Source organism: Panthera pardus, unplaced genomic scaffold, assembly GCF_024362965.1.
Source record: "Panthera pardus isolate Hobbes unplaced genomic scaffold, ASM2436296v1 HiC_scaffold_13, whole genome shotgun sequence".
Lineage (NCBI taxonomy): Eukaryota > Metazoa > Chordata > Mammalia > Carnivora > Felidae > Panthera > Panthera pardus.
This window is the reverse complement of record NW_026526688.1, coordinates 196,813,261-196,838,210: the sequence shown is the minus strand read 5'-3', so window position 1 is coordinate 196,838,210 and position 24,950 is coordinate 196,813,261. Positions and strand designations below refer to the sequence as shown.

Sequence of the window (24,950 nt, the reverse complement as noted above, 5' to 3'; positions counted from 1 at the left end):
ACTCAGAAATAGAGACCGCCTGTTTGCAGCAACAGAGAAGAGAGAACCAAACCTGCGAAGAGACCCAAAGGTGAGATACACAGATAACAAGGGGTGGCTCCATTGGTGGCCGAGGTGTTTGTTGGATTCCATCATTGGGTTCTGTGAGGTACCGCGGATCCTTGTTACAACTTTCCTTTTGGCCTTGTGCATTTGTTCAATTTGGGTTTCTGTTGCTTGTCATTAAATGGTAGAGTCCTGACAAATACCTCGTAAAAACAGTTTCAGTGAAGCAGCTCGGGTGGAATTCATACTGAAGTGAATCGAGAGTGGGAATTAGAAAAGTAGAACAGCATCAGTTGGCAACCTTTGTGAGAAATCGCTAGAAAAGTGGAGCTGGGCTTGGGGTGCCTGGGTCGCTCCGTCAGTTGAGCATCGGACTTAAACTCAGGCCATGATCTCGTGGTTCGGGAGTTCAAGCCCTCCATCAGGCTCTGCGCTGACCACTCGGAGCCTGGAGCCTGCTTCGGATTCTGTGTCTCCCTCTCTGTCTGCGCCTCACCCTGCCCCTCCCTCTCAAAAATAAATAAACATGAAAAAAAAGTGGATCTGGGCTGAGAGTAGGTAGGGAGGATGATAGAGAAAGCTAGTGACCGCCGAAGGTGTTGTTCCCTTCAATGATGCACATTAGTTTTTTGCAAAGTAGCTGCCTTGCAAGAATGAATGGGTTATGATATATTTCTTTTTCCTGGTATTATTGTATTGTGCATATTTTAGCAGCGAAGACGCCAAGAGTATACTTGAATGCAGATGAGTATATTAGTTTCAGCTTTCTGCATAACAAGCCAATCTAAAAGTTAGTGACTTAAAACAATGTTTTGTTTTAACTTCTGGTTCTGCAGATTGGCACTTTAGGCTGGGCTCAGCCACACGACTGTCCAAGGCCGAGCTGGTTTCGCTTATCTGTCAGTGGTCAGCAGACAGCTGGTGGTTTTCTGGGGCTGGATAGTGTAAGGTGTCCAAATTTCACGTGTGCCAGTTGGCTGGTTCCCATGTGGGGTGACAAGGCAACTGGACCACATGGCTTGTATCGTCTAATAGGCATGTCGAAGCTTGTCCCATTCAGGATTGGAAGAGCAGGATAAGAGGGTAAGCGTTATTGGGCAAGGACTTTTCAAGTCTTGCCTCCTGTTCGCTACCACTTTTTGACCAAAGCAAGCCGATGGCCAAGCCCGGAGTCAGAGTCAGTGTCACAGGGCACTACCGTGGGGTGTGCATTGAGGGAGGCTTGAACAAGTTGGGGCTATTACTGAAATCAATCCACTGCAAGAGGCATACCAAAAGAATAAAGAAGAATGAAATGGGAGAACTGTTTGAGATGACCACATATAGCTTTCAGGTCCGTTATAGCCTTAAAATAGGAGGCAGATTTGCTGGAGTTCAACAATTGAAGAAGCCTCATTTGGGGGACATTTCAAATAAAATGTTGGTGCCGGTGCAGTATTTCATTTTCGTGGACTCCAATAATTTATTTCTTAAAGAGGAATGATAAAGCTGCCACAGAGACCTTCCCTTTCAGAGATAGGGGCAGCCCGTCACCAGCAGTGAGCTCCCCTCAGCTCTCTAATTACCGTCATGCTGACGGAGGTTAAATATTTATGAAGAATGTGCTTTTTATCACCCAATCTAATTTTTAAACTCAGATTCTCTAATCTCATTGAGATGTTAATAACCCGTGTTTTTCCTCCTCGCTTTTAGGTTTTTTGGCAGGAGTAAAAGATCTCTCCGTTCTCATTTATTCTGTGAAGAATGGCACGTTGGTGGGCATAAGGACTGCATAAAGGGTGCTTCATAAAGAACAGCGAGAGGAAGAAACTGACAAGAAAGGATCTCCATTCAATTCAGTCGAGAGAACTGTGGGTTCGCACAGAATAAGCTGTCCTTGGAGAATGGATTTGCCCTGTTTAATTGTTACACCAGTTCTACCTTTTGTGAGCAGGGTGCCCTTGGACAAATTACCCCCTCTGAGAGTTAGTTTCTTCGTCAGTAAAATAAAGATAATTTTTTAAGATCTGGTTCCATGTATTAGCTTCCTATTGCCGCTGTAACAAATTATCACAAACTTAGTGGCTTAAAACAACACAGATCTTTAAAGATCTTGAGATGGGAATATTTTTTGGATTATCCAGGTGGGCCCAAGACATCACTAGTGTTCTTGTAAGACAAGGGCAGAAGGGTCTGAGTTAGAAAACGAGGAGTGGGTGCGCCTGGGTGGCTGAACCGGTTAAGGATCCAAGACTGGATGTCAGCTCAGGTCATGATCTCAAGGTTGGTGAGTTCAAGCCCCATGGCGGGATCTGCAGTGATGGCACGGAGTCTGCTTAGAATTCTCTCTCTCTCTCTCTCTCTCTCTCTCTCTCTGCCCTCCCATCACTCTCTCACTCTCTCTCAAAATGAATAAAAAGTTAAAAATAAATAGAAGTGACCTTGCAAGCAGAGGCTGGGGTGATGTATGGTCTTGAGACAAGGAGGGCAGGCAGTCCCTACAAGCGGGAAAGACCGGGAAATGGCCTCTCACCTAGAGCCTCCAGAAAGAACCAGCTCTGTCAATCCATTTGAGACTTCTGACCTCCAGAACTCTAAGGTCATAAATTTGTGTGTTGGCTCATAAGAAAGTATGAATAAATGCCACTGTTGCTGTGGCTCTGCCTTGCCTTACTGTTGTTCAGGGACTCCTGCTCTACCTGCAGGGAAGTGTCTGAGACCCCTAACAGGACCTGAAGAGTGCTCAGAGATTCATCCTGACCCTTCACAGCCCAGCCATTCAAAGCTGGTTATGTCCCATGCCGCCTCATTTCTCATGTATCAGGCCTCCCTGTTTTTGTTCAAAATACTGCCCACCTCTAGGTACAGAAGAGTCTCTCCACCCTCATTAGATGGTGTCATTCTACAAATGGTACAAAATTCAATTCGGGTATTAGCTTCTTCAGAAAGCCCACCCCCGAGACCCTACCTGGCCAATTCCCTCTTCCCCTAGCCTGGCCGGGGGCCTGCTCTTAGCATCACTAACTGTGGGTCCTTCCTACTCTTCCCTTTATTGCGGGATTTATCCCGCCATCTTGCGATTATTTCACAGATAACTGATTCCCTCATGGGACTCTAGGTTTGGAGGGTGGAGTCATCCCTGTAACCTAAGTGCCTTTTACTGTTGGGTGCACAATCACGTGTTCAGATGAAGTTCATTAGGATAAGCACTCTCAAGGCAGGGGCTGATCTGTGTTGCTCTCCAAGCTACTTTTCTAGACAATCAAATGGTAGTGATGCTTTTAGCTCATGGCAGAGACCACACTGGGGACTTTACCGATTGACTGAGCTCTTTCGTATTGAAACAGAAAACCAGAAAGACTAAAATCAGGCAACATACGCCACAGGGACACCAACGATGCTGGCTTAGAGGGAAATTCACCTTTGGAATCATCAGGCGATAAGAATGGATGGTTTCCGTAAATGGATGCTTTACGTCAAAGTTCATGAATCGGCAAGATGTGTCTGAGCACCAAACATCCTGCTTTACACACAGGTAATCTGCTTTCTAGATGCCTACTGCTCCTCTGAGGAAAATGAATATCAAAGAATGGTCCAAGTATATAAATTATATGGAATTGACTGTTAGTGACTGAGTCCCTAGGAGGAGGGCAGGCAGGTGTCTCAGGTTTACGGTGTTCCAGATCTGAGTTTGACTCCTGGTTCTGCCATTTGCTCACTACACGACCTTCAGGAAGTCTCGTCATTCTCTGAGTCTTGGTTTAGTACAAAAATCATAATAATAATGTAGTAAATTTGAACTGTGCACTTCCTGTGTGCGAGCCACCTCGCTAATCACCTTACGTGAGTTGGTTCACTTAATCTCCGCCTTCATTTGAGGAGATTATGTACCTTTTCATTTACATAAGAGGCGGCCCAGGGACAAAGTCGTTTAATGACATTCCCAAAGTCATAGCCCAAGTAGCTGGAATGTGACCTAAGCACCCTGCTCCAGCTCCAGACCCTCTGTGTTTGCCTCTGTGCGATGTCCCCCTGACTGCCGGGGGGAGTTACCACCCCTTGAAGCTGCTGCAGAGACCGACCTGGGTATGGAAGCCTACGGTGAACCCCTGGGAGCCAACTCATTATGAAGAATGGCTGCATTTCCCCCTCCCAGCACTTTTCTCTCAGCCTCATGTTGTTGACTTAGGCTGATCATCTTGGGATTTTAAGGATCTGATCTGGAGTGGACATACCGATGTTGTGCATGACTTACCTACCTCCGGCAGCAGCTGTGGCAAACCCCGTGGGGAAGCAAATGGTAAATGACTCAGTTGCGGGGACGCATCTTAGTTAACCATTCATGTCTCCACTGACGCTCTGGCTTCTGTTCTTTGTAAAGGCTTCGCAGATTTCCCCAGACCATTCCAAAGCCTTGTGGCTCTACCAAGTTATTTTACCCATTCACTCATTCCCTCATTCATTCAATAAAAGTTAATTGCACGCCCTCCACGTTCCAGGCACTGGGGACATGGTATAAACAAGACAGATGAGGCCCTGGTTCTCACAGAGTCTGCTTTGTGGTAGGGTATTCACAGGCAATATATAAATTAGCAAACAAATAAACAGAGTAAGTTCAGATAGAAACTGTTGCCAGGACGACAATAAAAAAAAAAAAACAAAACAAAACAAGGCACGTGACCAAAAGATGACCCATGTGGGCATTTGTTTTCAGAAAATAGGCCTTTGAGCGGAAGGGACTTTGAAGCGAAAATCTAAATGATGAGAAGAATGCCTAAGGTTGGGATGTTTGAGGCACAGGAGGACAGCCAGTGAGCAAGGAAGGCGGAGGTCCAAGCTGAAGTCAGAGAGGAAGGGGGACCCCGATTAAGGAGGGCTTTGTGGCCAGGCCAGCAGAGGAGTATCACTCTTGATCTGATGAGTGATCTCATCAGTGATCTGATGAGATACTTCAGCTGCATAGATGGTGGATGATGGCAATGGGGTTGGGGGCAGGGGGGACGTGAGATGAAGGTAATGAGACCAATTAGGACCGGTTAGGAAGCCATTCTTGTACCCAAATGGAAAACGATTTTAGCTCACGCTATGACTTGGAGTGACAGCGATGCCTTCGACATGTAAGATTTAACGTTTGCAAGGGATCTTTTGATGCATGGCGTGAGCCCACACCTGGAACATCGAATCCTTACCACCATCTTTCCCAGAAACCACATCGGAGACTTCTTTTTGTGCCCCTACAAGCATTTGAGGGTCAGGCAAGAGTAACAACTCAACAATTATTTCCAGGTGAGTTTTTTACTCCTACCCTCAGAAGCTCTCTGATTTCTGCTTCAACGGGCCTTTAGATGTTAGACGTGGCCAAATATGGGCATTTGGAGCCAAAGCAGGAGCAACAGTTAATGCACGTAGTGTTGAATGTGTCGCTGCCATGACCCCCCTGCACGCCGCCCCCCAACAAGGAAGCGTACGTCACACTTCGTTTAGAGATGGCTGGCTAATTTTGGGTGATCTTCCCGAAGTGCATCAGTTTCTATGGTTCTTTCCTTCCCGTGTGCGGGACCGATGCACAGGGATCTACTTGGGGAGCAGCTCGGACTCCTGTTCCGAAATGTCCTGAAAGCACTCTGCATGTGTTATTGAGACGCTGGGTTTGTTGCCTGCTCACTGAGGGCCGTTGCACAGCTTTGGACACTTCCTCGCACTTGGGGTCTCATCTCCTCACCACAAAACTTGTCGGTCACTGTGGGTTGTTGTTGTTGTTGCTGTTGTTGTTTTTCAAGAGAAAGGGAGGCAGGTGCCTCTCCAGGATTGGATTTGCGGCATAATTCTGCAGGCTGGGAGACAGGCCCATGGGTCCCTGTGGGCCAGACCGTGAACTCCGTGAAGACAGGGCTCTCCCTGGCACTTGTCCGTGTTCCCCACACTGCTGAGCACAGGCCCTGGGGCCCCCTGGGAAAGAAAAGAAAATCACATTCCTGGGGCGGCCGGGTGGCTCAGGTGGTTGAGCGTCTGACTCTTGATCTCAACTCAGGTCATGATCTTGAGATTCCTGGGATGGAGCCTCGCGTCGGGCACCTTGGTGACAGCGGAGCCTGCTTGGATTCTCTTTCTGTCTCCCCCTGCCCCTGCCCTGCTCTCGCTCCCTCTCAAAATACGTAAGTCAACATAAAAAAAGAAAGTCACATTCCTGAGGGCCTGCCTACTGTATGCACAGTGTTTTCTAGACTTGAGATGTGAACATGGCTAATTCTCCAAACAACCCAGTGCAGGAGGAGGTATTTCCGTGATGATGCTTATACTGATGATGACGATCCCCATGTTACAGGTGAGGACATGGGTCCAGAGGAACCTGGCACTCAGAGAGAGTTTGCCCAAGTTTACAGCTGCTCAGAGGCAGAGCCCGGACTGGAGCTCACGCATGTGAATCGCAGGTAAAACCTTACGCGGATGCAGACCGTGAATGAACGTGTCAAAACAGTGAATGAATGAATCACCTTACGAAACCAAGTTCCAGACACCTCAAAACAATCTCTGCTTCGGAAGCCGGGACAGCGGGCCCCTGTGCAAGGGCTCCGTGCCAGCCTGAGAGATGGGGTTGCAGCAGGAAGAGGAAGTGCGCCGAGCCGTTTGTTTCTCTAATAGTCCTGTGACACCAATAGTTAATTCTCTCGCCGAGGATATTTCCCATTGTGTCAGCAGAGCTGAGGAAATTGCTCATGGCAGAGAAAGGCCATAGTTATGCTTCTATTAGGGCCAGAGCAGAATGATGTCCGGTGCCGATGCAGTGAGTGCCCTCCGCCAAGAGCAGACAGCACTTGGTATCCATCATCCGTCCCTCATCCACCCACCCCTGCCCTGCAGGACAGGCGGCCCGTTCCATCCCCGCCTTGCTCCGCAGGAGAACACGGCCAGCTCTCCACACCCTCGTGCTCCCGACTCTGTCACTTACCAAACTCGCGACACTGTCACCTCCCTGAGACTCCTTCAGGAGCTGTAGAATGGCTCGTTCTTACTTCTGGAGCACTCCACTTCCCGCTGTGACAGATACCTGCCTGACCACCTGTCGGGGAGGCTCCCGGGGAGGTCAGTGCGCAGGATCCGGCACTGGGCCAGCCGGGTCTGGGGCTGCACTAACCCGCAGGCCCTCAGGCATTAGGGCCACTGAGTCACGCCTTGCGATCGAGCCTCTGTCAAACACAGCAGCCTTTTCCCCAAAGGCTGCAGCCCATCCTGCCCTTACCATCTAACAGTACTTATCGATGGACTAATGGATGCCAGTCCCTGGGGGCACAAATGTGGGCAAAACATAGTGCCTGCCCTCAAGAAGATCAGAGTTTATGGGGAAGAGGGGTGGAAATAGAAAGGAAAAGCAGAAAACATTTATTGAATGTTTATCGCAGGCCAGGGACGCTAAGCGTACTTTACTTACAGCCGGCTCTGATTCAAGGCTTATTTTTATAACACAAATGTTTTCCAGCCCAACTGATGTATCAGGGAGCAATTTGAGGACAACACACATTTTGCGTTGGCTTCGTGGAATTTTGTCCACAAGAAACATTAGATAAATAAAGAAAACTGCATCCGCAGGAACAGAGCCACGTGGGAATACGTGAAACGCACACGTCAAACATCCGTGACACCTACTAGCCCCCAGGTCCCTCGCGTGGGACACGAGTCGTATCCTCCTGTCCACATCCTGTGCTACAACCTGCCACCCAATTTGGGGAGCCCAGGTGAGTCACTGGACTCAACACCCGATTCTCCGTTTTGGCTCAGGTCACGATCTCACGGTTCATGAGTTCGAGCCCCAGGTCGGGCTCTGCGCTGAGAATGCGGAGTCTGCTTGGGATTCCCTCTCTCTCTCGCCCTCTCTCTCTGTTCCTCCTGGCCTCTCTATCTCAAAATAAATAAATAAACTTAAAACAATAATAATAAAAACTGTCCAGCGGTCCACCCAGTTTTATCCACTTTCCAATCACTCACGAGCTCCAAACGCTGAGTCTTTTTCAAGGGCAAGGGCCATATTTATTGAGGCATTTTATTTTTTATCCACTTACTACTTGTAAAGCTGTGCTACCATTTCTATTAAGTTCCTATCCGTTTGGTGAAAATGTGTCAGTGATGAGATTTTGGAGTGCCGTGCCAACAATTGCGTCTTTTCCCTTGAGCCCTGGGTTTTTTTATTGCATGATGGTACATAGTGTAATGAACATTGCAGCAAAATTGGCTGTATACCATCTCATTTAATTTAGCTTAATAACGGCAGGTGGGTATTATGTCAGTATTTACTTTGTGGATGTTATTTTCCCCAGTTTACAGATGTGGGAGGCAGGGCTCGGTCACTCCAGGTCACCTATCTACTCTGTGACAGAGCTGAAATGAAACCCTGCTCAGCCTGATGCTCATGTGACTCTCCATTGTGGTGCTTCCAGAACGGAAGACACCTACTCCCTTAAGACGCAGGAGAGTCACGGAGTCAGGGCCGGCTTTCCACAGAGCATTTGAAGATTTCCAACAAGAACGTTCAGAGCTTGGATGTCATCCAGGGAAATTTACAGCACGACACAGGCCACGGCTCCTGGGTTTTGTTTGTTTGTTTGCTCGTTTGTTGCGTGTTTTGTGTTTTGTTTTTTTCATCGTAGAGAATGGAATCCCAGTCTTTCACCGGGAAGAATGGAAGTATTCATTCGTTCCCTCCCACAAGGAAAAGACACAGGCACTGCCCGGTGCTTGGATACAGAATGAAGCCAGTGTCTCCCCTGCCTCGCTTTGCTTAGAGTCCAATGGAGGGGGCAGAAGAGACGAGCCCCAGGAGACAGGTATCGAGGGCGCTAAGAAAGGGAGCATCCCAAACAGGAGGGTGTGGGGGGAAGGTCTTCTGTAGGGGGTCCTCCGCCGGGGGACCTCCTGCAAGGTCGATGCCAAAATGCAGACAGCATTTGCAGGGCTGGGGATAGCACCCAGGTACCTTTGGATGGAGGAATGGGGGAGACAGGGAGAGGTAGAGGAAGATGGGCTCGGAAACCCTTTGGAAGACTTGTACTGAAAAGCGAAGAAGCGTGGTAGGTAGGGGCACAAGGTTATGGGGTCTTTTGTTAAACCCCCAGCAGCCCTCGGAACGACAAGGATTGTCGGTGTGCCCGGAGTGATTTCAGTCTGGCTGTGTGACTGGCTCGGTAGGACGGGTCCACGGCCTGTCCTTCGTGCCTCCAATCTGCCGACAACGATCGATCTGCATCTGAAACTGAGGGTGTCGGGCCGAGGCGACAATCACTGAGGGGGTGCGGGTGTGGCTCTGGCTGGGGGCGAGGTTCCCCCGTTTGGCTCCAAGGCTTTCCTTGTTTCCTTCTCGGACCTGACATCTCCCTGCCTGTGCCATCGCAGGGCTTGCGGCCCAGGAACGTTTTTGCCGCAGCAAAAGCCGGACGTTCCGTTGCAGACACTGTGGTCACCGCAGGCAAAGCGGGGCAGGGCTTTGAGCCAAAAATAACAAGCCTGAATCGAGGTCGCCCCGCTTTGAGGGCGAGGGCCCCGAGGCCTGTGTTGCCCCAAGTGCCCGCTTCATGCCTCAGTGGATTCACGTGGCAATTTTATGACACACGGACGGTGACTCTTTAACTGCGCCGAAATTCACGTAACACAGAGCTAACCATGGTTCGGCAAACAATTCAGCGTCGTTGGTACCTTCCTAATCTGGTGCAGCTACGACCTCTGTCTAGGTTCAAAACTTTTTCCTCATCCCACAAAAATCCCCCGTACCCATCAAATCATTCTTTGTGCCTCCTGACCCCTGGTGGATTCTAATCTGCGTTCCGTCTCCATTGAGTTGCCTATTCTGGATAATTCATAGAAAAGGACCCATAACACTATGCGACCTTTGACGGAGCCGGAGGTCTGGAGGCCCACCCCCACTGTAGAATCAGTAATCTTTTTGCGGATGAATAAAGATTTGCTTTTATACATACGCTGCCTTTTATTGATTCACTTATGCACTGATGGCCATTTGAGTTGTTTCCATTTCGGGGCCATTGTGAATAATGTCGCCCTGAACACTCATATACAAGGTTCCGTGTGGATGTGTATTCTCCTTCTCTTAGGTATATACCTAGGAGTGGGATTGCCGGGCAACGGGTTTAAGTTTTAATAATTACGTATTTATTTTGATGTGCATTTTTATTTTTTATGTTTGCATTTGTTTTTCAATGTTTATTTTTGAGAGCGCGCGAGAGAGAAAGACAGAGCATGAGCAGGGGAGGGGCAGAGAGAGAGGGAGACACAGAATCCGAAGCGGGCTCTGGGCTCCGAGCTGTCAACCCAGAGCCCGACACGGAGTTCGAACTCACGAACCGTGAGATCATGACCTGGGTCACCGACTGAGCCACCCAGGAGCCCCTTCTGGGAAGTTTCTGATCCGCCTCCCTTATAAGGTGCTCATACGTGAGCTGATGACTGACGTCATGCACGCGTCTCCCGGTGGGTGCTCCCCGGCACCCACCCTTGCTGTCCTTACAAGTTAACACTGCCCTGCTAGAGAGACACCTTCCAGGGAACCTCCAACCTGTAAACCCTCGGGTACGCCGGTGGGGGGTAGGTGCAGACTTCAGGACCTAGTATGCTTCCAGAGAAGGGCTCCTTTCATTTCTAAGTTTGGCCCATAGGTAGGAACGATGGCTGTCGCTATGAATCCCCCAATGTGCTTCCTTCCCCCTCCTATTTCAGCCAAGAACGGGAATATGTCCGGGGTGAGCAGGTAGGTGCTTATAGTCCAATCAACCGAGCCCTCTTCAGACAGAGCCAGATAAACCTGGAGTTCCCCAGAAGTATCAACCAGCACCGTACTGGCACATAGTAGGTGCTTATCAAAAGAGGTTCACTTCCCTGATTAGGATTTGACATATGGCTCCCGTGACAACTCCCTCACGTTCTAACATGCACGCTCTTCTGTGACACGGTGGCACTGTCCTGGCCCTAGAACCACAGGTAGCACTTAGAAGGTTCGAAGACACTTTTCCATACTTCATTAGGAATTCTCACGTACCCCCCTGGGAGGCGTGTGGTCCTTGCTTCCTATCACATGTGAGGCGACAGGAGAGGTCAAGTGACTGTCTCCCCAACAGAGCTGGTCACTGTTTTGCCAGACGTTAAAAGTTGAAGTGTGTGGGCCCCTGGATGGCTCAGTGGGTTAAGCAGCATGGAGCCCTGCTTGGGATTCTCTCTCTGCCTCTTTGTCTCTCTGCATGCCCCCCGCCCCCGCCTCAAAATAAACAAACATAAAAAAAAAAAGTTGACATCCTAATGCCCAGTACTTCACATGTGACTGTATTTGGAGACAGGGTCTTTACTGAGGTCATTAGATGAAAAAGAGGCCATTAACGTGGGTTCTGGCTATAACTGGTGTCCTCATCAAGAGAGGAAGTCCAGAGACAGGTACGCACATAGGGAGAGCACCACGTGAAGGTGACGGCAGAGATCAAGGTGAGGCTTCCATTGGCCAAGAAACTCCAGAGATTGTCAGTAAAGCACCAGACCTCGGGAGCCGGATGTGGAACGGATCCTTCCTCCCAGTCGCCAGGGGCTGCTGACAGCTTGATCTTGGACTTCTGGCTCCCAGAAGAGCAAGACAATAAATTTCTGTGGCTTAAGCCCCTCAATTTCTAGTCCTTTGGCATGGCGGCCCTAGCCCCCTAAAACAGCAGGATTCAGTCCCAGGTTCCTCTTGAAGCACTGTGCTCAGCACCCACCTAGCCTGAGAGTCAAGGACGTGTTCCGGCACTGTGTGTGTGCCTTACGGCGATGATCGACCCTTCCTGTCTCACCAAACTCCTCTGAATTCAATTGTTTATTCCGACAGGTACCATCTCTCCACTAACATGAGCTGCCTCCGAGAGGAAACCAGAGTTCCAGAAGGATAGTAGCCCAAGGCCACCAAAGGTAAGGTCTTACTTGTGGTACATTTGATGATCCTCCAAGGTACGAATATGAAAACAATTTTTCGGAAAAGAATGATCCTACCTTCACACGTGGGACAATGTGCTCTACTGCGGTGGAAGGCTCCATCAAGAATATTATCATTCTAAATGGAAAAGCTTAAATGAGCCAAGTTTTACCAATTCCAGAAAAAAAAAAAAATGTGGTCATTCTAGGCAATGCAATTTCCTGAGATGCAGGGAAGTAAGCATTGCACAAACGTACTCTACCTACACTATTACTTGGGCATAGCCACCTGGGGAACAGGGTAAGACAGCACACGTTATGCTGACTGAAAGAAGATTCCCCAGGAAAGTTTCAGGCCCCACGTCCTCCAAGATGCCAGAAAGGACATCTATGCCAGTCCACTGTGGTATCCGGAAATAGAACATAATCCCTGTGATCATCTCTTACAAACGTTTCCCATCGGAAGGGTGATCAGGAACCGACAGCAAACGCAGAACAAACCAGCAAACTCCAGGTTAATCACTTTTCCTAGAGCTGTTTCTTTTTTCTTTTTTAAACAATTTACTTCTTTTTAAGTTTATTTATTTATTTTGAGAAAGAGAGAGCGCGCACGCACGTGCCCATGCGTGGAGGAGGGGCAGAGAGAGGGAGGGACAGAGAGAATCCCCAGCAGGCTCTGCACTGTCAGGAAGGAGCCTGATGCAGAGCTCGAACCCCCAAACCTCGAGATCATGACCTGAGCCGAAATCGAGAGTCGACTGCTAAACCGACTGAGCCACCCAGGCGCCCCTAGAGCTCTTTCTGGATACTGTGTTTGGGATGCAGAACGACCTTACTCGGTGCCCTTATGTAGCAACACATCCTTCTGGGGTGTGACCCAGGCAGGACCAGTGGAACTTTCCTTGAGTTCCTTAAGACTCCTTGCTCTGATCTGCACTCTTTGCAAGTGAAATCCAGTCCATCGATATTTATGAAGCACCTGCTCCAGGGCAAGCCCTGTGCCGGGAGTGGCTGGCAGTCAGAGGTAGAGGACGGTGTTGACAGGGGATACACCTGGAGCTTTGCGGATAGAGGAAAAGGAGACTGGCACAGGGCCTGGGGGGAGGGGCAGAGCAGGACGAGATCCTCGAGACCCGCTGTATCAGTTTGCAGGGCCGTTGTAACAAAGCACCGCGACCTGAGTGGCTTAAACAACAGAAATAGTTTCTCTCCCAGTTTTTGGAGTCTAGACTCCACACTGAAGGTCCGGCAAGGTTGGCTCCATCTGAGGCTGTAGGAATGGATGCGTCTCAGGCTTTTCTCCCTGGCTCCTGGATGGCCATCTCTTACCTACGTCTCCTCACGTGCTCTTGCCTCTAGGCTTTTCCGAGTCCAAATGTTCCCGCTTCATAAGGACCCCAGTCTTACTGGATGAGGCTCCCCCAGTGATGTTTTCCTAATTTCATTTCCTCTTTAAAGATCCCGTCTCCAGGGACACCCGGGTGGCTCAGTTGGTGGAGTGTCCGACTTTGGCTCAGGTCGTATCTCATGGTTCATGAGTTCAAGCCCCACGTTGGGTGAGCTCCAGCCCCCCCCCTTTGGGTGAGTTTGAGTCCTGCTTGGGGCTCTGCGCTGAAGGTGCCGAACCTGCGTAGGGTTCTGTCTCTCGCTCCTCTTTCTCTGCCCCTCCCCTGGCTTGTGCATGCTCTCTCTCTCTCTCTTTCAAAATAAATAATAAATAAACATTTAAAAAAATCCCCTTTTATAAGGACACCAGTCCCATTGGATTAGGGCCGCCTAATGACCTCACCTTAACCTGATTACCTCTGTAAGGACCCTGTCTCCAAATAAGGTCACATCCTGAGGTCTTGGGCGTTAAGACTTCAACACATGAATTTTAGGAGTCACGCTTCATCCCATAACAGCTTTGGTTTTAGCTTGAAACACTGTTGAAGCACTCCTTCTCCCAAGCTGCTCAAATTGGCCGATAAAAGAGACAGCTTCAGTTTCCTCATTTATGAACGGATGAGGGGGGTGAACGTGGGGTAGATACCAAGCTCTGAATTCCTATGACCCACAATCACCTTGACATTCCTCACATGCTTGCACTGTTTCTCTTCAAGAAGGTGAATCCGATTGATTCTAGCTTGTGTTAAGGAAGAGGACCCCAGGGCTCCCCTTAACTTGAACCTAGAGAGGTTCCAGTGTAAGGAAGCCATGTTCAAATCAGCGCCCTGAGATGGGGGTAGCAACATCGCCAAGAACACCATCCCAAAACTACAGGTTTGGGCAGCAAGTCCTTGAACTTTGGCAAACACCTGCAGGACGGATTTGTCCTAAGAGTCTATCTAACATCCATCAGTTAGGGCTGTTCCTGGTTAAGACTGGGGCTTGGCGGGGTCTGAGGTAGAGGGAGCCCAGGCTTCGAGTCAGACAGCCCTTGGCCAAGTCCCTGCTCTGAGAGGGACTCATGGCATATGACCTTGTTTAGGCCAATCAAGATGGTTAATGATTTCTACCCCCACCAGGATTACTCTGAAAATGAACTATGTTCATTGATATTTAGTAAATGTCAAAAACAAACAAAAAAAAGCAAACCCAAAACATGCTGTGTCTTTTCCTGACTGTGAAGACATAAGGGTCTTGACTTAAGACCGAGTTTATCAGTAGACCAATGGAAAAGGAGAGGGGAAAAAAATGCGAGCTGTACCTTCTTCCCTCCACATTTGATGTTCCTGTATGAATAGCCTTCAATGAGGAAAGATCAGTATAATAAGCCATTCCGTTATGAATTCATTTTTAAAGTAGGGAAAGCCAATTAATTTGTTAATGGATGAGTGTACTCATTGGTTAATGAATTTTATAACTTGGTTAAATTCTGTACCTGTGCAATGAGGTCTTATTTTAAGCATGTTCACTTAGTACAGAATTTCATTTGGCAAATTGTGCTTTATGAATATTTACTTAGCAGAGTTTCACTTTTCCTCATTTTAATGTATTTAGTGCCCCTGTGTGAATTGTGATGTTCTATGGAAAGCAGTAAGGGCAGAGGTGATGATGCCTGCCCTGTGCCTCCAGCCTCCGAAAGACAAGTGAGCGCTCCATTTCTCAGAACAGTGGCCAGGAAAAAGCAAAAACAAAACTGAAAACAAACACAGTGCTAGAGGCTGAATTAGTTACCTGATGATGCTGTCCGGAAAGCAAGAGTGATCCCTAGCATGTGGACACAAGGCGGGGATTCTTAAAAGACCAGACCCAATATACTGTTGGTTCGAAACTTACCAATACATACTCAGTTTTGCATTTATTTTCTTTTTTTCAATTTATTTTTCTTTTTAATTCTTTTTAGTGTTTATTTGTTTTTGAGAAAGAGAGAGATAGAGCGCAAGAGGTGGAGGGCCAGACACAGAATCCAAAGCAGGCCCCAGGATCTCAGCTGCCAGCGCAGAGCCCAACGCGGGGCTTGAACTCACTAACTGTGAGATCATGACCTGAGCTGAAGTCAGACGCTGAACCGACTGAGCCACCCAGGCGCCCCTACACTTATTTTCATTAAAAAAAAAAAAATAGTATCGAGTACCAATGCTGCCTGGAATTCTTATTGAACACTTCACATAAATTAGCTCATGCACTCTTTACCGCACCACTAATGGAGATATGACACCTCTTACACGCATGAGAAAGGAAGTTGCCGATGAGATAAATTTCCAAAGTCACCAAGAAGTGAGGAGGTTCAGCCTGGCCCCGTGACCCTGTGTGTCAGTCATAATGCTTTATACAAGAATGGGGGCAGGCTTGGAACAGAGTAGATGGGTCTTGACTCAGTAACATGGTCGCCTGGAGGGAGAGGAAAAATAATGATGATGATAAGTTACATTCATTAAGGGCTTACCATGGGTCAGACGCTTTACATGTAATGCCCCAGTTAGTCCTCAAAGTAAACCATCGAAAGAGGGAATATTCTTATTTTACAGATGATGAGTGAACTTGCCCAAGTTCAAAGAGCTAACGAGTGACAGAGGCACAATTCTAGGATTACTACCCCTCTACTAGACTCCCACTGGAGAAGGGGCTGAGGCTGCTGACACCTGTCCCGCCTTGAGCAGAAATACTGCAGACACGGGGATGTGTCGTGTTCTAGAAAGATGTCTCCAGTCCACTCAAGAGCTGGGGTGACAGAAGGGCAACGGCAGGGGTTGACGCTTACAAATTCTTCTCAAGGGCCTAAAATCAATATTTTATTTACCCTATAGTTTATTTTTCAGTGGATGAAATTGTGGAAAAGAAGTCTTAACTGTCATACCACAATATGTAGAAAAGCCATTAGTGCCAACTTATGGTTCATGAAAGCCACCCATTATAACATGTCACAGAGTCCTCGCACCCCGGCCATGGGTGCATCTGACCATGCTGTGGTCACCTTCTCAGGGGCCAAAACGCTCCAGAAGCTTGGTGTTAGGAAGGAGTCACTGTGCCTCACGAGCACAGACATAACGCTTGTCAACATAAGAGCTTGTCGCTTGGAGACACACGTGAAGAAATGAGCTAGAGAACAAACATTAAAATGAAACTTTTTAGACATATGGACGTATTCAACAAGATCGCTTTTAAGAAATGATTGGATAAGGTGTATTGTTCTTCAGAGAATAGTGGCCTTCTTTCAGAACTTACAGTAACACGGGGCGCCTGGGTGGCGCAGTCGGTTAAGCGACCGACTTCAGCCAGGTCACGATCTCACGATCTCGCGGTCTGTGAGTTCGAGCCCCGCGTCAGGCTCTGGGCTGATGGCTCGGAGCCTGGAGCCTGTTTCCGATTCTGTGTCTCCCTCTCTCTCTGCCCCTCCCCCGTTCATGCTCTGTCTCTCTCTGTCCCAAAAATAAATAAAAAAAAAAAAAAAAAAAAAAAAAAGAACTTACAGTAACAGGAAACAGTACCTGCCGCAGGTATTTGGCAATGCAGGTAATAACCAAGGGACAACCCAGTGGGACTTTCCAGGTATTCTCGTATATTCCAAAGGATCAGCATAAAGATCAGTTAAGCAAGGAAATAAACACAGCCAAAGGAGTATTACCCGACACCTAAACTTTGATTTCTCAACAAAACCCACATTGAATGGCAAGAATTAACAATTCGTTTTACTGAAAACAAACAAAAGAACAAAAAGCCTGTTCATGGTGTCTTCTAATGATAGTAGTCACAAGTGGAACTTCCAAGTTCTAACAGGCCATCCTCGACTTTCTTGGGAATAAAACAGTGGAAATCCTCCCCTAGAAGTTCTCAGAAACCCGGAAGAGTTTTGAACACGTTACAATTTGGAATGAGAAGAGATGGTGTGGGTGTCACGCAAATAGCAGGCTCGTGCACGCACAGTTCCAATGACCATTGTGGGGGCTTCTGCATGTTGACACAGAGGCCTTCGGGTGCCCAATCCCATTCCATCCCCACCGAAGGTCTCAGGAGGGGGAAGAGTTGCAGAAAATAAACACAGAGAAGTTAAGGAAATCGCCGAAGGTAACTCAGCTCATTAGCGTCAGACCAAGTTCTCACCTAGGGCTCTGAAGGTCATTCTATTCCCAGGACGGGACACTACATCTCATTTTCAATTTTAAGGATTGCTTAAACCATTTTTTTTATGTTTATTTAGTTTGAGAGAGAGAGAAATAGAGATTGAGTGGGGGAGGAGCAGAGAGAGAGGGAGACAGAGAATCCCAAGCAGGCCCCTCACAGCGAATGCAGAGCCCGATGTGGGGCTTGAACCCATGAAGAGTGAGATCATGACCTGAGCTGAAATCAAGAGTTGGACACTTAACCGACCTAGCCAGCCAGGTGCCCCAACAATTGTCTGTTTGTCTTTAACTTTTCAACATGGGTTCAGATAAAGAACGATTAGAGGTAGCTGAAAGCAGACTATGCTTCATTGAAGATCAGATCGTGGTGACGAAGAATGGCTTCCGTAACTCTTCCCCACCCCGCCCCGGAAACAGCAACTTCTGACACAGGCCGGTGACAGCAACTCAGGTGCTAGTCAGGACCGAGTCCGTGAGACATTCTGGGAATGAGATGACCAGCTAAGAAACAAGAATGCTTCTTTTTGGTTCATAGGAACATATGGGAAAATGTCAATTCTAGGCAGAGCTTCTGAATGGACTGTCCTGAGTCTCTCTATTGGAAATCTCACCACAAGGGAGGAGTAGAAAAGGCCACCATCACAAGTGAAAATATTTTATGCATTTTGGGGCAAGAGATTTATGAGCCACTGGTTTGAATAAATCAAAAGATACATCCAAATCGGGGTAGGATATATTATTTATAAATGGCTGTATGTATTAGCTGACTCCTAGGTCCTTAAATGTTAACTCACTTAGCACTCCAAGTGACCCACGAGTTAGGAACGGATATTCTCATTTTCTTCCCCATATAATTAAACAAAGCTTCATGGCAGTCAGTGTGTCTGAGCTTTCACAGCTGGGAAATGTTGGAGCCCATTTACGCTCACGTCTGTCTTACTTTCCTCTGGAGAGCAGGAGGCAGACGGAGGGGGCATCTGAGCCCTGCGTCATCACAAACAATGAAAAGAAAGTACCAGAGGAGTTTGCTGGAGTGAAGAAGTCTCAGTAGGATACGACGGGGGTCTGACTTCAAGCCATCTATCTTCTACAAGATAGATAACAACAGAAACGCTTTGGTTAAGTGGGGATAGAAGTTGTTCCCTCTGAAGTGCCCCGAGGCAAGTCAAGTCACTTACTGACTCAAGGCAGGGTAGTTCAGTGAGTAGGCAGGTACAGCCTGAGTCCCACTGCCTTGAGCCCCAGCTTTGCCTAGCCCTGGTGTATGAACTTAGGCAAAGACCTGATATTCCTGGCGGTACATGTGTTTCTTCGGGTCCCCTGAGCCGCCAATGCCAATATGGCGTTAGACACGTTAAGACATTTAATGAAGGAATGTATTAGCGTCAGCCCGTGATGCTGAAATAAAAAACCACAGACTGGATGGCTTAGGCAACAGAAATCTATTTTCTCATAGTTTCCAGAGACGGTCAAGTCCAAGATTGGATGTGCTAGGCATTCAGGTTTCTGGTGAGAACCCACTTCCTGGCTCTCAGTTGGCCACCTTCCTGCTGTGTGTTTACATGACAGAGAGAGACAGAGTGTGATCTCTCTCCTCCTCTTCTTACAAGGGCACAGTTCTATTGGATTCGGGACCCACCCTTGTGACATCATTAAATCTTTATTACCTCCTAATGAGCCTTATTTCTAGACACAGTCACATTGGAGATGGGGCGGGGGGAGGTAGAGCTTCAACATCTCAATGGTGGAGGGGGTCCCGATTCAATCCATAGTGAGGAGGGAGCAGGAGGAAGTTGGGAGAACCTACAGAATTCCATGGGGTCTGATGTCTGTGAAAGATGAGAAGAGAAGAAGACTTGATGAGGAGGAAGGATCTCTGCAGCACAGCTTCAGGGAAGATTTGGCTGAGCTAATAGGTGTACTTGGGCCAGTCTCCTACCGAACGAGTCTTGCAACTCACTGGAACAGATGTGGAGTGTTCTGCCCTACTTGGCCATTGGGTTGGAAGGCGCCCAGGGAAAGTGTGCTCTTTCAGACATGGTAGTGCATTCGTGGGGACAGCAGCTGGGACTCTCAGCAAATTGTGCTTTCTACCGTGAGAGATCCGAACAGTACCTTTCCATGGGTGCTCAAGGCATAGATGAGAAGGAGAAACCGATAATAGTGCCTAGCTCAAAAAACTCTTCGCAGGATTAAATGAGTTAATACAAAGCTCATGGCTTGGTGCCTGGCACGCAGTGAGCACTTAAAATATATTAGCTCCTATTAAAATGTACTTATCATGCACCCTGGTCTTTGGGTGAAACTTAAAGAGCTCCCATTACATATTCATCCCAGGTTGGGCTTGTTGACCATCAACGTCCCTTCGCACCCCAATTAAATATACCATTGATTTTATTGCTTTGTAAAAAATCTTCAGAGGAACATCAACACGGATGCCAGAAAAGGTTATTGCTCTATAAAAGGGAAGAAGAACTCAATTTTCCTGGACTTGAGGCTAGTGACTGTAATATGCAATTGCACTTGTAATGGTTATTTGTGGGCTTCTAGTTTGGTTGAGGTACCCTAGCGTTACAAAGTCTCTGAATTAAATGGAACATTCTAAGCCATCTGGTCCAAACACCACCTCTGCTGAGGTTTCCCAAAGAAATGGTCCTTCGGCCTCTCTTCACAAGCAGCAGTGATGAAAAACAGAGTGTTTCGCAAGGTCGGCTCCTTCTTTCTTGGACTGTAGTCAGCCTACCCTCTGTCTGGCTCTAGATGGTCTCTTCACTCTTCTCCACCCCATGCTTCTCTCCATGAGGCTGGTCTCTGTGGAATGTATTCTTGCTTCTAGTTGGATTGAGCCAATAGATTTAGGCAACATCCAGCAGGATACTGGTGGGTGGGAGGAGAGAAGTCAGGCTACCGGCTTCCTTGGTTCCTGCCCTAAGGGTAGTATAGGACAGGTAGGTCCCTGACTGAAGTCACCGCTCCTCTCAAAACAGTGGGTGCTTGTAACCGTCTTATCCTGTCCTTTTTATTAATCCAAATGATCACACTGTTCTTCATACTTTGCCCACAAACCCCTGCACCTTTGTAATCTATTTCCTACTGGTACTCTGCCATAGACGGTCCCTAACTTATAGAAAGTTCTCCATTATCCAGGTGATGGAACCCCCCCTTGTCCCATGCCTTGCAGTCAGACAGAAGGGGTCTCACGCATCTGCCCAAACCGTATCCCTTCAAGCCCACAAGGACTAAGACCCCAACAGAGTCCTAAAAATCTGGACACGGCCACTTTCAAGTTGAGGCTTTTGTGACAAATATTTTGAGAGGCATTTTGTGAAAAATCAAATTTGAATGGAGCGTTTTCCCTATGTATGCTGCGCTGAGCTCAACATCTCTTGTATACCTTCCATTCAAAAACTTATCTGAGGCTTTTAACAACGTACTTGTATTTTCAGTCCTTGCCACTCCTTAAGAAAACACACTCCTGTGTGCGTAGCTTTGTGAGGCTACATGCTCTCTGAGTGTGTCGTATGAAGCACGATAGGCTTTAATTTGTCCTCAACTGACTGTGCTCAAGCTTCCTCTGAAGATGAATTATACATCTTTAATGTTATTCGATTTTTCATCTTAAACAACCAGTAAAAAATGGTAGGGAGGGGGATGTGGGGAAAAGGAGAAAGCAGAGAAAAGGAAAAAAAGGACAGAAATGGATCTGATACTTGCAAAATATTAAATCAAAACCTAACCTACATCAGGGCGCCTGAGTGGCTCTTGTCGGTTGAGCGTCCGACTTCCACTCAGCTCACGATCTCACGCGGTTCACGAGATGGAGTCCTGCGTCGGGCTCTGCGTTGTCAGTTCAGGGCATGCTTGAGATTCTCTCTCCCCCTCCCTCTGCCCCTCTCCTGACTTGCTCTCTCTCTCTCTCTCTCTCTCTCTCAAAATAAATAAATAACCTTAAAACAAAATCTAACTTACGTCAGTAAGGTCCTCTCAAAGTGCCTATGAAACGTTGGCCTGTGGCTTTTGAAAAGCGTATGCATCTTGAGAATGTGAGATACAGAAAGAAGAGAGATTCTCCTCTTAACATCTCTCTCAAAAGCCACCTAATTAAGTTCCCTCACCTCGTTTTCTTTTCTCGGACATCTAGGACGCTTGAGGAACGACAGTCCATGTGAAGCGCTGTTCACACGGTCCAGCGTCTGATCGCTGCTTAAGGAAGGATCATGTATACGTTGACTCGAGCACTGCCCCTGTAGAGCTGTGTGACTTCAAGTAGGCAACTCAACCTCTCTGGGCTTTATCTGTTTTATCTACTGAATTAAGATGCTACGTGAGCTCATTTCAGAGAGCTCCGTGATTGAGTGGTGTCAAAATCTATGAACCACAGTCCTAGATGTGACGGGGAGCTGTCAGACCCGCACCCTTCCTTCATTTAGGCCTTATCATGGAGAGGAAGAGAACGATGCTTGAGCGGGGACAGGCTGAGCCCTCCATCTGGGCTCCTATGCCCGCTCTAGCACCCACCGCAACTTACCACGGAGAAATGGCGCGGAGACAGAACATACGTTATTTCTCCGCCGGGCTCTGCTCGGCGCCCAGATAACAAGTCAGGAGTGTGTGCGGGGCACAGCTGAGTCGAAGAGCCGAGCCGGAGTAGGGGGGTTTCAAAGACAGCAGACGCATCAAACCCATAGCAGGTGCTTCACTGGGTTGTCCTGCAGCACTTTTTCCCATCTCAAGGCTTTGCACTTCACGTGTCTGGCTCCTTCTCACCCCTCGGAGCTCAGCCCGCATCTCACTCCACCCCAGATGCCGTCGCTGGCACTGACGACCCTATACCCCTCCTCCACCATGACCACATCATCCCGGGATGCTGTCCGAGGAGCAGTGATCACCCCTAAAATTGCGAGCGCGTGTACGCTCATCTTGTTTCCTGGGCCCCCAACTAGAATTCAAGCTCCACGAGATCTGGAATGCCTCTTTCCTGTTCATCATCGTGTACCGATACCTGCCATGTACTATAGCTGCATGGATACGTGTCAAGTGAATAAACGAATGGGCTTCAGGAGAAAGCCCGACAGAAACAAGGTGCAGGACGGAAGTAGTCTGCAGAAGGGAGGAGATCATGAGCGATCCAGACGGTGACCTATAAAGTGGAGGAGAGGGGCAAGAGTGGTCTGTATGGAAGAATATTTTATCACTCATGTGGGTTAGCATCACCAGTGCATGGGAGTAATAAAAAGCAGACCTACTTTTACTTCCTTTCACTATTGGTTTTAAACTCTGGATGGACAATGTGCCCATCAGTGCCCACATCCAGGGCAGACTGTTCCCCCTGCCCTGCCCTTGGTGCCACAGGATTCAGAAGCATGTCTTCTTCTAGATGGAGAGAAAGAAATATCCTCCCCCTTGGAGGACACGAGTATTTGTCTACTCTCTATTGGCTCTTGAAATATTCTCGCAGCAAACATTTGTTGCTCACCCGCTATGAGGCCAGGGCTGCGTGAGGTAAAAGAGAGAGACAAGGAGACACAGGCTTTGTGCCTGGTTGGGGACTCCAGCCAAGAATGACCGGGACACTGAATGATAAGGTCTGGACACGCTTAAAAAGTGCTTCAGAGACGTTGTGAAGGTGTTTTCTACCTACGGGGTTAAATCCAAAAGGTGCGTATCAGCTGGGCTCTGAAAGTCACACAGGCCACTGCACCAAGAAGAGGAAAATGTTTCGAGCCAAAAAGGCCTAGAGGTGTGAAAAATTATGGTCTGTCTGGGAACAGACACCAAGAAGAGGAAAATGTTTCGAGCCAAAAAGGCCTAGAGGTGTGAAAAATTATGGTCGGCTGGTGTATCTGCCACTCTCGTGGCTTGACATGCCGCTAAGTATATGGAGGAGTAGAGAAAGGGGACAGGAGGGTACAGTCAGGCCAAGCTTGCAAAAGGCCTTGAATGCTGCATTCAAAAAGCAAAAAACAAAAAGCAAATTTGCCTTCCCTCAATGGTCAGCCAGCAAGGTACGTAAGTGGGGAGGGATCTCCTGTGAAGCAGAACCCCGTGTAAATGGTGGCCAGCCGCAGAAGTGGAGCCCCAACGCCATCCACCTGCCTTCTGCATCTGTGTTCCTATCCCTTATTGACTGCCGTGTATCTACACCTCAAATACCCGTTCGTGTTTATTAATGAGAGTCTAGAGTACCTCACAGGAGTGTGGCATTTAAAAACTGGAGGTTGTTTAAAGGATGAGATTTCCGGGCACCTGGGTGGTTCAGTCGGTTAAGCGTCTGACTTCGGCTCAGGTCATGATCTCGTGGTCCGTGGGTTCGAGTCCTGTGTCGGGCTCTGTGCTGACAGCTCAGAGCCTGGAGCCTGTTTCAGATTCTGTGTCTCCCTCTCTCTGACCCTCCCCCATTCATGCTCTGTCTCTCTCTGTCTCAAAAATAAATAAATGTTAAAAAAAAATTAAAGGATGAGATTTCCAAGGAAAAACAAATTCCTCCACATTCGAACCCCTCTCAGTTCTACCAGCTCCCATGGCTTCGCAGCAAGAGCATAAGGGTTTTTAAACTCCAAGTGCTTCTTACAGGTTGAGGACCCAAGCTTGAGGTGTTCCCAACATTGATTGTTGCCTCGTATGCCATGAATATGACAGGGTCTTGGGCAGGAAAGGTCCATTGTAACGTGCTATGATTACGCACACATCAAATGCAAATGTAAAACCTTGCTTTGCGAGCATAATTCGTCCTGGAAACACGCTTGTAATGCAAAGCACTCATATATCGAAGCGACTTCCAAGAACCATTGGCTCAGTTGTGACCATGTGACGTTCGGTGTCACGTACTACTCATACTGCAAGACATCGCTCATTTATCGAGTTAAAATTGACTAGGAATGTTTGCTCGTCCTGCAGAACACTCGCAGAAACCAGTTACCGCGAGTTACAATCCAAGTTACAAACCAGTTACGATCCAAGGTTTTACTGTATTAAAATGACGCACGTGCAAGCAAAGGGAGCAGAGCAGAGAGAAACGGAGGACAGATTCAGTGTCCTGTGATGGGGAGAATTTGCCGGAGAGAGAGAGACCTTCCTGGGCTCAAACCCCAGCTTCAATTTCCTCTCCTCCAAGGAGGCAATCAATGTCAAGGTTCAGGGAGACAGAATACACCGAAGACGTCCGCTCTGCGTCCAAGCAAGGCCACATATACATTTAGTTCAAAACGATAGTGCCATTGACGCCCCTGGCTTGATGGCAGGGTCCCGGTTCCTCTCATCCATGTCTTCCAGTTCTTTCCTCCATCCCCAACAGGAGCATGTCACATGCTCACAGTGAACCGCTGTCATCACTGCCCAGTGAGTTGTCTGCTTAAGCTCAGGTTGTATCATACAACCCAAGGCATCTACAATGGCAACGTCGCTGAATCTCAAAGGCTTGGTATCCAACCTTTGTTTCTAGCTCCC

The 24,950-nt window shown here is 48.0% G+C and overlaps 1 long non-coding RNA gene across 2 annotated transcripts in view; it reads left to right on the top strand.

Annotated features, from left to right (window-relative positions):
* LOC109269658 (uncharacterized) overlaps positions 1-2,039 on the top strand; it is a 32,846-nt gene extending 30,807 nt beyond the window's left edge. For both annotated transcript variants that reach the window (XR_002081196.2, XR_002081195.2), the window contains 2 exons: positions 1-70; positions 1,738-2,039. This is a non-coding gene — a long non-coding RNA (uncharacterized LOC109269658). The remainder of the gene's footprint in view (positions 71-1,737) is intronic.
* Positions 2,040-24,950: the final 22,911 nt, after the last annotated feature.